The sequence below is a fragment of the Sciurus vulgaris genome, assembly GCF_902686455.1.
Source record: "Sciurus vulgaris genome assembly, chromosome: 10".
Classification (NCBI taxonomy): domain Eukaryota; kingdom Metazoa; phylum Chordata; class Mammalia; order Rodentia; family Sciuridae; genus Sciurus; species Sciurus vulgaris.
Window position 1 is genome coordinate 97,234,990 of NC_136470.1, and position 10,318 is coordinate 97,245,307.

Here is a 10,318-nt window from a genome sequence, read left to right on the forward strand (position 1 = left end):
AGTTAAAATTAATTATGAAGATTTTAAAAATGCTAAATGGATTCATAATGCTATGACTTTCCAAGCTTTTGTAAACTGAAACAATATAGAACTTCTTGCTCCTTTGATTCCTAAACACCATGTACTTAATGCTGGCTGTATTATTATTCATAATGCTTCATCAGCTATATAACTTCCAGTGACTTTTCAAAAGCTGTTTACTATGCTTTCTTTATATTTTAGGGTACACAGGAAAATGTGAATAATTTAAAATCTGACCTTGTTAAAAATTCATATTTAGGATTTTGCTGTGAATTACCACAGTTAGCTTATCTTTCCACCAGATCTTCTCAGAAACTTTTTTTTTAATTAAAAATCATAAATTTACATAGGGCAATATTGTTTGATTCATTCTGTTATTTTTCCCTTCCCCCCACCACTCCCACCCCTCTTTTCCCTCTATACAGTCCTTCCTTCCTCCATTCTTACCACCCTCCTTATCCCTAAACCTAAACCTAACCCTAACGCTAACACTAACCACTCCTACCACCCATTATATGTCCTCATCCACATATCAGAGAGATCATTCGTCCTTTAGTTTTTGAGATTGGCTTATCTCACTTACCATGATATTCTCCAATTTCATCCATTTGCCTGCAAATACCATAATTTTATCATTCTCATGACGGAGTAATATTCCATTGTATATAGATACCACAGTTTCTTTATCCATTCATCAACTGAAGGGCATCTAGGTTGGTTCCACAATCTGGCTATGGTGAATTGAGCAGCTATGAACATTGATGTGGCTGTATCTCTGTAGTATGCTGATTTTAAGTCCTTTGGGTATAAGCCAAGGAGTGGGATAGCTGGGTCAAATGGTGGTTCCATTCCAAGCTTTCTGAGGAATCTCCATACTGCTTTCCAGAGTGGCTGCACTAATTTGCAACCCCACCAGCAATGTATGAGTGTACCTTTTTCCCCACATCCTCCCCAACACCTACTGTTGCTTGTGTTCTTGATAATCGCCATTCTAATTGGGGTGACATGAAATCTTAGGATAGTTTTGATTTGCATTTCTCTTATTACTAGAGATGTTGAACATTTTTTCATATATCTGTTGATTGCTTGTACATCTTCTTCTGTGAAGTGTCTATTCATTTCCTTAGCCCATTTGTTGATTGAATTATTTGTATTCTTGGTGTAGAGTTTTTTGAGTTCTTTATAGATTCTGGAAATTAGCACTCTATCTGAAGTATGAGTGGCAAAGATATTCTCCCACTCTGTAGGCTCTCTCTTCACATTACTGATAGTTCCCTTTGCTGAGCGAAAGCTTTTTAGTTTGAATCTATCCCAGTGGTTGATTCTAGCTTTTATTTCTTGTGCTATGAGAGTCCTGTTAAGGAAGTCTGATCCTAAGCCCACAAGTTGAAGATTTGGACCTACTTTTTCTTGTATAATCTGCAGGGTCTCTGGTCTGATTCCAAGGTCCTTGATCCATTTTGAGTTGAGTTTTGTGCAGGGTGAGAGATAGGGATTAAGTTTCATTCTGTTGCATATGGATTCCCACTTTTCCCACCACCATTTGTTGAAGAGGCTCTCTTTTCTCCATTGCATATTTTTGGCACCTTTGTCTAGTATGAGAAACTTGTATTTATTTGGGTTTGTGTCCATGTCCTCTATTCTGTACCATTGATCTAACTGTCTATTTTGGTACCAATACCATGCCATTTTTGTTAATATTGCTTTGTAATAGAGTTGAAGATCTGGTGTTGCGATACCCCCTGCTTTGCTCTTTCTACTGAGGATTGCTTTAGCTATTCTGGGTTTTTTATTCTTCCAGATGAATTTCATAATTGCTTCCTCTATTTCTGTAAGGTACATCATTGGGATTTTAATTGGAATTGCATTGAATCTGTATAGCACTTTTGTGAGTATGGCCATTTTGACAATATTAATTCTGCCTATCCAAGAACATGGGAGATTGTTCCATCTTCTAAGGTTATCTGTAATTTCTTTCTTTAGTGTTCTGTAGTTCTCATTGTAGAGGTCTTTCACCTCTTTTGTGAGATTGATTCCCAAGTATTTTATTTTTTTCGATGCTATTGTGAATGGGGTAGTTTTCCTAATTTCTCTTTCTGAAGATTCATCACTTATGTATAAAAATGTATTGAATTTATGAGCATTGATCTTCTAACCTGCTACTTTACTGAATTCACTTATGATTTCTGAGAGTTTTCTGGTGGAAATTCCAGGTTCCTCTAAATATATAATCATGTCACCAGCGAACAGGGTTAGTTTGAGTTCTTCTTTTCCTATTCCTATTCCTTTAATTTCTTTGGTTTGTCTAATTGCTCTGGCTAGAGTCTCAAGAACGATGTTGAATAGAAGTGGTGAAAGAGGGAATCCATGCCTTGTTCCAGTTTTTAGGGGGAATGCTTTCAGTTTTTCACCATTTAGAATAAAATTGGCCATGGGCTTAGCGTAGATGGCCTTTACAATGTTAAGGAATCTTCCCACTACCCCAATTTTTTCTAGTGTTTTGAGCATGAAGGGATGCTGTATTTTATCGAATGCTTTTTCTGGATCTATTGAAATAATCATGTGATTCTTAACTTTTAGTCTGTTGATATGGTGAATGACATTTATTGATTTCTGGATGTTGAACCAACCTTGCATCCTTGGGATAAAACCCACTTGATCGTGGTGCACTATCTTTTTAATATATTTTTGTATGCGATTTGCTAAAATTTTGTTGAGAATTTTTGCATCAATGTTCATTAAGGATATTGGTCTGAAATTTTCTTTCCTTGATGTGTCTCTGTCTGGTTTAGGTATCAGGGTGATATTGGCTTCATAGAATGAGTTTGGGAGGGTTCCCTCCTCTTCTATTTTATGGAAAACTTTGAGAAGTATTGGAATGAGCTCTTCTTTTAAGGTTTGTTAGAACTCGGCTGAGAACCCATCTGGTCCCAGACTTTTCTTTCTTGGTAGGCTTTTGATGACCTCTTGTACATCATTGCTTGAAATTGGTTTATTTAAATTGTGTATGTCATCCTCGTTCAGTTTATGTAATTCATATGTCTCTAGAAACTTGTTGATGTCATCGAGGTTTCCTGTTTTGTTGGAGTATGGATTTTCAAAATAGCTTCTAATTATGTTTTGTTTTTCACTCGTGTCTGTTGTGATATTTCCTTGTTCATTCTGAATTTTAGTAGTTTGAGTTTTCTCCCTCTTTCTCTTTGTTAGTATGGCTCAGGGTTTATCAATTTTGTTTATTTTTTCAAAGAACCAACTATTTATTTTGTTAATTTTTCTGATTGTTTCTTTATTTCAATTTCATTGATTTCAGCTCTGATTTTAACTATTTCCTGTGTTCTACTACTTTTGGTGTTGGTCCGCTGTTCTTTTTCTAGGGCTTTTAGTTGTAGTGTTAAGTCATTTATTTGTTGATTTCTACTTCTTTTGTTGAATGCGCCCCATGAAATAAATCTTCCTCTAGGTACTGCTTTCATGGTGTCCCAGAAATTTTGATATGATGCGTCTTTGTTCTTGTTTACTTCTAAGAATTTTTTTATTAACCTCCTGGTGTCTTCTGTTATCCATTCATCATATAATAGTGTATTATTTAACCTCCAGGTATTGGAAAAGTTTCTGTTTTTTATTCTGTCATTTATTTCTAATTTCAATCCATTATGATCTGATAGAGTACAAGGTAGTATCTCTATCTTCTTGTATTTGCTATCAGTAGCTTTGTGGCATAATATATGCTCTATTTTAGAGAAGCATCCATGTGCTGCTGAGAAGAAAGTATATTCTCTCTTGGTTGGATGGTGTATTCTATATATGTCTGTTAAGTCTAAATTGTTGATTGTGTTACTGAGATCTATGGTTTCTTTATTCAATTTTTTTTGGACGATCTATCCAGCGGTGAGAGAGGTGTGTTAAAATCGCCTAGTATTATTGTGTTGTGGTCTATTTGATTTCTGGAATTGAGAAGGATTTGTTTGACGTACAGGGATGAGCCAATGTTCGGGGCATAGATATTTATGATTGTTATGTCTTGCTGATTTATGCTTCCCTTAAGCAGTATGTAATGTCCTTCTTTATCCCTTCTGACTAGTTTTGGCTTGAAGTCCACATTATCTGAAATGAGGATGGATACTCCAGCTTTTTTGCTGTGTCCATGTGCATGGTATGTTTTTCCCCATCCTTTCACCTTTAGTCTATGGGTATCTCTTTCTATGAGATGAGTATCTTGCATGCAGCATATTGTGGGATTTTTCTTTTTAATCCATTCTGCCAATCTATGTCTTTTGATTGATGAATTCAGCCATTAACATTCAGGGTTATTATTGTGATATGATTTGTATTTCCAGTCATTTGACACATTTTTGTTTTTTGACATGATTTGGTTTCTCCTTTATTTGGCTATTCCTTTAGGCTAGTTCCTCCCGTTGCTGATTTGCTTCGTTGTTTTTCATCTCTTCCTCATGGAATATTTTGCTGAGAATGTTCTGTAATGCTGGCTTTCTATTTGTAAATTCCTTTAGCTTTTGTTTATCATAGAAGGATCTTATTTCATCGTCAAATGTGAAACTAAGTTTTGCTGGGTATAATATTCTTAGTTGGCATCCATTTTCTTTCAGGGCTTGGTAAATGTCGTTCCAGGCCCTTCTAGCTTTTAGGATCTGGATTGAAAAATCTGCTGATATTCTTATTGGTTTCCCCCTGAATGTTATTTGATTCTTTTCTCTCGTGGCCTTTAAAATTCTGTCTTTATTTTGTATGTTAGGTATTTTCATAATAATGTGCGTTGGTGTAGGTCTGTTGTAATTTTGCATATTTGGAGTCCTATAAGCCTCTTGTACTTGGTTTTCCATTTCATTCTTCAGATTTGGGAAATTTTCTGATATTATTTCACTGAATAGATTGTTCATTCCTTTGGTTTGTTTCTCTAAGCCTTCCTCAATCCCAATAATTCTTAAATTTGGCCTTTTCATGATATCCCATAATTCTTGTAGATTCTGTTCATGATTTCTTACCATCTTCTCTGTTTGTTCAACTTTGTTTTCAAGGGTAAATATTTTGTCTTCAATATCTGAGGTTCTGTCTTCCAGGTGTTCTATCCTATTGGTTATGCTTTCTATGGAGTTTTTAACTTGGTTTATTGTTTCCTTCATTTCAAGGATTTCTGTTTTTTTTTTTCAATATCTCTAACTCTTTATTGAAATGATCTCTTGCTTCCTGTATTTGCTCCTTTAACTGCTGATTGGTGTGATCATTTAATGCTTGCATTTGCTCTTTCATCTCCTTGTTTGCTTCCCTGATTGTTTTAATTATGTACATTCTGAACTCCCTTTCTGACATTTCTTCTGCTGTGCTGTCATTGGGTTTTATTGATATAGTATCTAAGTTTGTTTGGGACATTTTCTTCCCTTGTTTTCTCATATTGGTCAGATGTCAGTGGGACTTTGTTATATTGCAGAATTCTTCTGTTGGCTTATAGTGTCCCTGTAGATTTCCAGTGTATAACTTTCCTGCCTTCAGTAGCCTGAAGTCTTGGAGTAACTTGATAATGCAGTGCTTCTGAAGTATGCTGCCCCTAGCCCACTACTGGTTCCAGGGCTTGGAGCTGGCTCTGTGTGGAAAGGCTCTCACTGGGGGGCCTGCTCCGAGAAGCTAGCCTGGAAAGGCGCTTCCCGCCGGAGGAGACAGGCTGCTTGGGGAAGTCCCTGGCTGCCCTGTCCTTGTCCCTGAAGCAACCTGTGGGCAGGAACTCGCCGTGCTGCCTCAGGACTTGAAGCTTGGTTCTGTGCAGAAAGGCTCTCACTGGGGGGCCTACTCCGAGATGCGAGATGCTAGAGAATCTAGCCCTGTGTGAGGAGCCCACTGCCAGAATGTGCAGGGCTGCCTGGGGAAGACTCTAGCTGCCCTGCCCTACTCTAATAAGCCACCCGAATCCGGGCCTGCTGCCCGGGCGGAGCTTCACTGTGTCGGGGAGACTCACCCCGTGGCTCTATTTTAGTCCGAGTCTCTCAATGCCTCCCCATCTTGAATCCTGGGTTCTGGAGTGACTGGAGATGCAGTTACCCTCTAGTCCGCCATCTTGGATCACCCAGACTATAGGATTTTAAGAAAAGTTTCTTACATTTGTAATATCTGAGTCTTGAGAAGAAACAAAAGATGGTGGAGCTGAAAAAGAATTTGAAAAAATAACTAAAAACTTGAAACATTGGTCAAAAAATCCCACCATTTTCTTTTTAATCTATAGATTAAGAATTTGAGTAAATCTCACACAGTGTAAAGAAAGAAAAGAAATCTTGAAAGAAGCATGATAGGAAGAATATTTTATGTTACTTCATCAAATAGATTGGAAGGAAATAATTTAAATTACAGGCAGTTTCTTTCTAGAAACTAGGAATGTCAGGAAGGAAAAGCAAACTTTTTTTTCAAGTGTAAAAAAGTAAAGAAAAGAAAGAAAGAAAAAAAACAACAACAAAGACAAACCCCTTTAAATTCAGAATACCATATCCAATTAAAGTAAGCCTCTGGGAAGGGAAGGAAAAGAGAATCAAGATATTCTCTCTCACTTGAAGGAAAAGTAGGATAATTTGTCACTAGACAACTGACCCTGAAAAATGGGCTAAAGGAAGTTTGCTAAACTAGGAAAATAAAGGAATTTCTGAGAAAGAATCTTAGAAGTCACAGAAACAGAAAGAACAGTAAGAGGCATAAAGTTGTGGGTAAATACAAAACATTTTCCTACTTGAGTTCCTAAATTATGTTTGATGAGTAAAAACTATATATTCTGATAATAGTGTTCAATATATTTAAGGTGATTTTATTATAAATAAAGGAGAAAAGCATATGAAGAGAACTCTGTATTTTTTTTTAAGTTGGTAATTCCAGGAGAACATGGTGATTGTGTGTGTGTGTGTGTGTGTGTGTGTGTGTGTGTGTATACATACATACATAATGTAATAACTACAGCAACCCTAAAAGACTATCCTGAAAATGCACTAAAACTACTGTAGATTTACCATAACCCTACATTTATGGTCAATGTAGATAAATTACATATGATAAATCAAAACAATTATCAATGTTTTCAGAAAATCCAAAGAAAATGGAGGTAAAGCAGAAAAATATATACAAAAATTTAAATGTTGCAGTTAGATTTATCATATCAATAACTATATACATTAAACACAAATTGTCTATATGTCCTAAATAAAGACAGATATTGACAGGTTGGGATAAAAACCATGAGTCAATTCCATGCTTTCAAAGGAATTGACTTCAAGTATAATAGAGGTAGGTTGAGAATAAAAGGATGAAAAAGGATAGAACATGAAAACATTAGTGAAAAAAATCAAGAGAGATTATATAAATTTCAGAAAAACAAATATTGAAATAAATACAAATCTGTGAGACAGAAAGGTACATCTCAGAATGATAAAAGGGTTAATTCACCAAATAAATTGGAGTAATACTAAATGTATGGTTACCAAACAACCAAGTCCTAAGGATGAAAAGCAAAAATCAGTGAAACTGAAAGAAGATATAGCCACAAATCCACAATTCTGGCTGGAGAGAGACCTTGACACCCTTGTTTCAATAATTGGTAGAACAGCTAGACAAAATAAATATGTAAGGATTCAGAAGAACTCAACAATTCTGTCTAACAATAGGGTCTAAGTGATATTTTCAGAACACTCTGCCTAACAACCAAAGATTATACTTTCTTCTTAACTGTCCTTGGTATACAACTCACATATCCCGAGTCACAAACAAAACAAAAGTCTCCTACAAATCGAAGCAAAGTCATAAAGACAGTGTCTCTGTTTATGATGTAATGAAACCAGAAATCAATAATAGAAAGGACAAGAAAGTATCTAAACCCTTGAAAACTAAACAACATATTTGTAAAAAAACTAAACAAACAGAAATTGAAATCTATCACATAAATATGTGTGGAATACAGTCAATACAGTACTGACAGGGGAATTTATAGCACTAAATACATAAATATAAAAGCCAAAAAATTTCTCAACTCAGTAGTCTAGGTTCCCATTTCAAAATACTAGAAAAAGAAAAACAAAAGTAATTGAAAACAAAGATACAAAAATTCATATTGTATTGTTGGGAATGTAAAATATTGTAGTCCCTTTGGAAAATAATTTGATACTTTATTAATAACTCAAACATTCAACTACTATAAATTCCAGCAATTTCATTCTTGCATATTTACTCTAAATGTATGAAAAATTATATTCACACAACAAATCTGTACATGAATGTTTACAGCAACTTTATTTGCAATTGCCTAAAATTAGAAAAACACAGGTGTACTTCAACAGGTGAATGACTAAACAAATTGTGGTATACCCATGTAATGGAATACTAGTCAGCAATAAAAGGAACAAACTACTGGTGTACTGGTGTATGTAATAATATACACATTTCTCCACAGAAACACACTGAGTTGAGTAAAATAATTAATCCAAATAGGATAAATGCCATATGATTCAATTCATATAACACCATTTAAATGCTGAAATTATAGAAATAAGGAACAGATTTATAATTGACAGTTTAAGAACAGGAGGGACTCTATAAATGGCAACATGATATATACTTATGGTAATGGGATATTCTTTATCTTGACAATTCAATGTCAATATCCTGGTTGTCTGGCTGTCCTGGTATTAAACAGTTCAGTTGGAGGAAACTAGGTAAAAGTACATGAGATCTCTCTCTATTATTTCTGATAACTTCACACTAATCTATAATTGTCTCAAAACATCCATTTGTATAAAGAAAAATCCTACTGTGTTAATTCTTTTAGCAGTGACATACATTAGAGGGATCAAAAGAGAAATTGATTCATCAAAGCAGTATAAGACTCTCTCTACAACATGCCACAATTTCAGATGAAAGTCATTTGATAATTTAGTAAAGCAGATTTTCAGTGGTGTAAATGATACTTTGATGCTATTTTCTGTTATTGGATGGGAAGACCCAGGAATACTCAAATCCTGTTAAGACAGTCATTCCTTGTAGTAGTCAACTTTTTGTTCCTGTTACCAAAATACCTGACACAAACAACTTAAAAGAGGAGGTGTTATTTTGATTCACAGTTTCAGAGATTTCAGTCCATAGTTGGCTCCAAGGCAGAAGCATCATGGTGGAAGGGTGTATCAGAAGAAAGATGGTCAGCTCATGGCAGCCAGGAAGCAGAGACACAAATGGAGAGCAAAGGCCCAGCACAACATATAATTCCCAAAGACATGCCCCCAGTGACCTATTTCCTCAAACCTGCCCTGTTTCTGACAGTTTCCATCTTCTCCTGATAGTCCATTCGAAGTACCACATTAAGTTGATTAACCCACCAATGAGAGTAGAGTCATCATGATCCAATCACTTCCGGAAAATACCTCTTGACATGGCTAAACTGGAAAGCAGACTCTGAAATACTTGAACCTTTGGTGGACATTCCTGTTCTGACTCATAACACTGCTCATCCCCACAGAGTTGCCTAAAATAGTACTTCTGTGTTGCAAAACAGAATGCAGTTAGGATTTTCCCCAGCAAAACAGTATTTGACATTTTCAACTCAGAACCTAGGTAAAGTTGGAAAATTTGTCAATGGACCTAAATGAGACCTCTTTCCTTTAATCCTAAAATCAGATTTTGTGGTGATATCACTTTGAATAAATCCTGAAGCAATGATGAGCATATCTAAGACTATAATAAATTCTAAAGTGAGGTGGCAGAGAGAAGAATACTGCATGTCAATAATCCTTACATCAACAGTAATCATGCTTCCAGTAAACATGACTGTGCTCTGATTCCATCATGTAAATTATCACTTTTCCATTGGAATGAAGCTATAAATTAGATAAGGTGATGGTGAACAAGAAGTTGTTATTTGGGTCAATGAAAACATTATAAAAGTGCCTAAACTTCAGAAGAACTTGTTCATAATAAGAGTCAAATGAAAAATTGTCTGTGGATGTCAATAGGCTTTCTTTCCCCAGTCTCTCCATTCTCACTCATTAGACTCTTGAAGAAGTGGCCAGAGACACCAGGTATAGAAACTTGAGAGCTGATATTGTGATCCCAAATGAGTGCCCAATTGAGAGCAGTAGGAAACAACTCTGGCTCTCTGGGGCAGAAGCAGTCCCCGTGGAATCCAGCCTGGAGATGACGGTGTGATAATTTGATTCTACTGGATTTGTGAGGCAGTAAAACATATTTTCTTTTCTGAAATAGACACTGGGTTTGGATTTACTTTCTCTGCCCATCAAGCTTCTGCCACTTTCACAGTATGTGT